At 43.3% G+C, this 3,923-nt stretch overlaps 1 non-coding gene across 1 annotated transcript; it reads right to left on the bottom strand.

Annotated features, from left to right (window-relative positions):
• Positions 1-3,583: 3,583 nt before the first annotated feature.
• Positions 3,584-3,668, bottom strand: TRNAQ-UUG (transfer RNA glutamine (anticodon UUG)). Its single transcript has one exon. It is a non-coding gene; the product is annotated as a tRNA-Gln (tRNA).
• Between the last annotated feature and the right edge of the window lie 255 nt (positions 3,669-3,923).

Below are 3,923 nucleotides of genomic sequence, written 5' to 3'. Positions count from 1 at the left end.
CGCGGGGCCCGCCCCCTCTGGCATCCTGGGAATTGTAGTTGACCTGCACAGTCCGCCCCTCCCTCCTCCTAAGTAGTCACTTCAAGGTTATAAGGCGCTTGCCTCGCCTTCAGGTACCAACAAAAGTTAGTGTGTCCGAATCAGCAACCTCGCTCCAATCCTTTGCCTCCTTCTGAATGAAAATGTTTGGTTCCCCCCCCCGGAGGGGTTCACAACTCCCACCATTCCTCCTAGAAAGTACTGTAGAAAGTGATTCTTTCGAAATGCACGCTTACAACGTTTATTGAGCGCCTGCCACGAACCAGACCCTTTTGCCAAGAGCTAGAAGCGCTTCCGAAACACTCGTGAGAAACCCTTTTCCCTCCTCCTGAAGTCCATTCCGTTGTTTAAAATGGACTTGCCGAGAAGAGGGAGAACTCCCCAGAAGACCTCGGAGAAAGCGTCATTTTGCCAACCAGAACGCGTGGTGCCCAGCACGCTGCTTAGTCTTGCGGTCGACATCTGCAGCCACGAGATGGCAGGGCTCTCTCTGGGACGAGCGGTGAGCTTCAGTAGTGGTTTAGCCAGACACGTTCGACAGGGGAGGTGCAAAATTAAAATGGGTCTGTTTTCCATCTCCTAAGTGTACAAGGTGGTGTAATTCCCACACATTTGATGTTTCCACATTTTTGGACCTCATACAAATGAACTTTTGAAGACTGATAAATCAATTATCCGACAACGTAAAAATGTGGAACTATAGTTTACATCGGTGCTTCTCAAACCGTGCGGAAGGGCCAGTCTAACTTCCACCCCAGCCTATGGTACCTTACCCCACCTCCTAATTCTTCGCGGACCAGTCGTGGTGCCTTGTGAATTACCGGTGAGGAGCTCCTGCCTCAGAAAACTAATTTGACAACAACCGAATTGCCCTACACTCGACTGAGTAAGAAGACACCACTGATTGGGGGCTTGGGTATCCAGACAATACTAAAGTGCTGTAAACGTTTCTAAACATTTTCAATTTCAGTACTTAAAACAAGGTAGAATCAATGGATCACACCTTGATTAGTCCTCTCCCTGATTTCAGAAGGGAATTTTAAGAGGGATCTGTTCCGTGTAGTAGCACGCAATTCTCCTTTTGTTTAAATTTTATAAAGAAGAAATATTTTGCTTTTTCTCATACTTGATATTTCCTCAGAACAGAAGAATTTTTTACTTCTGCAACTAGAACAAGGTCATACAAACTGTTTTGCATCAAAAAATCTAGTGTTAATTTTGCAAGATCATACAGGCATCTTCACCTATGACCACAAAATCTAGATTGGTTAGAAATAAGATTCTTTGATGCCAGCATTAGGCTAAAGAGGGCTTCTTTGAAACTCATGGTGTTCTTATTGTGAACTGTACCATTTAGACTTTTTCACCTTCATCCTGGGCCTAGGTGAAGAGGAACAGAAGGGGAGGGGAGAAAGAAAATGAATAGATAACAATCACTGAACCCTTTACAGAGGGCCAGCTAATTTGGCCAGCCAGTTTGGTAAGTCTTACTTATATATCTTATTCAATTTTCAAGGCAACTGTGAATTAAGTACTGGTTTTTGTTTTGTTTTGTTTTGTTTTGTTTTGTTTTGTTTTAGCAACATCTGCACTTCACATCTGAGAAATCTATGGCTCAGGTAATAGTGATAGATAGAACTACATGTAGATACGGGCAGTTTGGTTCAGTTTTCACTTCGCATACAGTCAGCTGGGCAGAGCGAGCAGTGGGGAGAGTTGGATGGTGGGAAGGAGGGAGCGAGAGAAGAGAAGGGGAAGGAAGAAAAGAAAGGTGGGTCAGAGGGGAGAGGAAAGAGGAAGTAGGGAGTGAGAGGGAAGGGGAGGAAGGAGGTGGAAGAGAAGCCGGAGGAGTGGGAAGAGGCAAAGATAGGGGAGAAGAATAGGGAAGAAGGGTCAGACGTTGGCCTGCAGGGGAAGCTGAGGCAGCAAGGATCTGGAATTTGAAGAAGACCCTGAAAATTTCTGCCTGGAAAATAATAGTATTGCATAATTTATGTACTTTGTGTCCATTATCTGACTTATCCAATTTTATCCACTTCCACTTTGTATCCATTATCTGATTAATACTCATAACCAGCCAATGAGGGAGATATTGTTATTGCTATTATATCTGGAGATGGATGGCTCTTAAGTCATTTCCTTTTCTTTGGGGAGTTTAAAAAGAGGGGATGGCTTTTGACATCCAAAGCAACTTTTGAGCCCTTCTCAGTCTCTCCAAAGACCTGTCTTTCTCAAGCTGGTCCCTAAAAGTCAGTGTGTGTTCACTAGCCTTTGACTCTATCTTTTCATTTGTTCCTCTTTCCTGGGTGAGCCAAGAAACACTCCACTGGGCCCCTGTCCTCTGACAGCTTATAGCTGAGGTGGGCAGCAGGGGAAGAAAGCAGACTATAACATGATTTGTACAGGTGTATCAGGAGCATCTGGCAGGGTAAGGGGGAGTTTGGGGGATTTGGAGGAGATAAAGGACAGTTTCCTGGAGAAAGGAATGCTTGATTTAGATTTTGATACATGGAATTGAGAAGTAACAAGATGCAGAGGTCTGGGGTATATCCAGAACTGGCACAAAGTAGGCGGTGCTTGGTCAAAATTTGCAGATTTAATCAATGAACCCATGAGCTCTTGTGCTCCTTCATACCCACGTCATTACAGCCATAGCTGTCGGATGTATTCGGTTATCTAAATACATGGCCAGAAATTCACTGAACTGTGTATCTAGTGCACTGGTATGATACACCAGCAATCCCCAAAGAACCCCCTTTCTTGTTCCCAATGATGGAGCACTTACAGGAGCTCCTATGCAGTCCTTCCTCTAGGTAGACTTGTATTTGCCCCCATTCACCACATGGCTGGTAAGTCTGTGCAGTGAGCAATCTGCCCAACTTTTCACAGAAATTTTGATAAGGCATACTAGAGGAAGTAATTGCTAAACCTAGAAGTCTAATGGGACTCCATAAGACATCACCAATCCAGGAAGGCTGTATCAATGATTCCCTCTCATCTTCTTGTCTTCCCATAGAAAACCCCATTACTGACCTGATATCTTCAGAATTGGTCCATCTTCTGAGCTGGGGTAGTCTATCTCTGTTTGCAATGTTAGTTAGTTTTTTATTTATTTATTTTAATGTGCAAGTGAAATGAAAGAGAAAAAAATTTTTTTATATCTATACTTCTATCAAAAGTTTGGAAATGAAAACCGGATGGAGAAGGCTGGTATATTATAAAAATTAGCATTGTGAAAATAAAGAATATTCTTATGTCTTTAAGATGCAATGTATACCTGTGACAAAAAAAAAATACAACTTAAGAAGACATTAGGAAAGAAAGCGAAGGAAGAACTGGTATTTGGAAAAGATGTGTAATGATAAACTTAATGAATGGAAAAAGGACTTGAAATTTCAACAGGATTGGTTTTTTTTTTAATTTTTTTTAATGTTTTTTATTTATTTTTGAGACAGAGAGAGAAAGAGCATGAACGGGGGTGGGTCAGAGAGAGAGGGAGACACAGAATCTGAAACAGGCTCCAGGCTCTGAGCTGTCAGCACAGAGCCCGACGCGGGGCTCGAACCCACGGACCGTGAGATCATGACCTGAGCCAAAGTCAGACGCTCAACCGACTGAGCCACCCAGGCGCCCCAGGATTGGTTTTTTAATACAAGTAAAATAAGTGATTGTATTAGTCAAGGTCTCTAAAGAAACAGAACCAAAAAAGTGTGTGTATCCACATATCACATGAGGAATTGGCTCATGGGATTATGGAGGCTGACAAGTCCCCACAGTGGCGGGTGGCAAGCTGGAGACCCAGGAGAGCTGATGATGTAGTTCAGTCTGAAGGCTGGCAAGCTCAAGGCCAAGAAAGAACTGATATTTTAGCTTGAGTCCAATGA

The sequence above is a fragment of the Neofelis nebulosa genome, chromosome 13, assembly GCF_028018385.1.
Source record: "Neofelis nebulosa isolate mNeoNeb1 chromosome 13, mNeoNeb1.pri, whole genome shotgun sequence".
NCBI lineage: Eukaryota > Metazoa > Chordata > Mammalia > Carnivora > Felidae > Neofelis > Neofelis nebulosa.
Note: the sequence above shows the minus strand (reverse complement) of the source record. Positions and strands in the feature narration are given on the sequence as shown.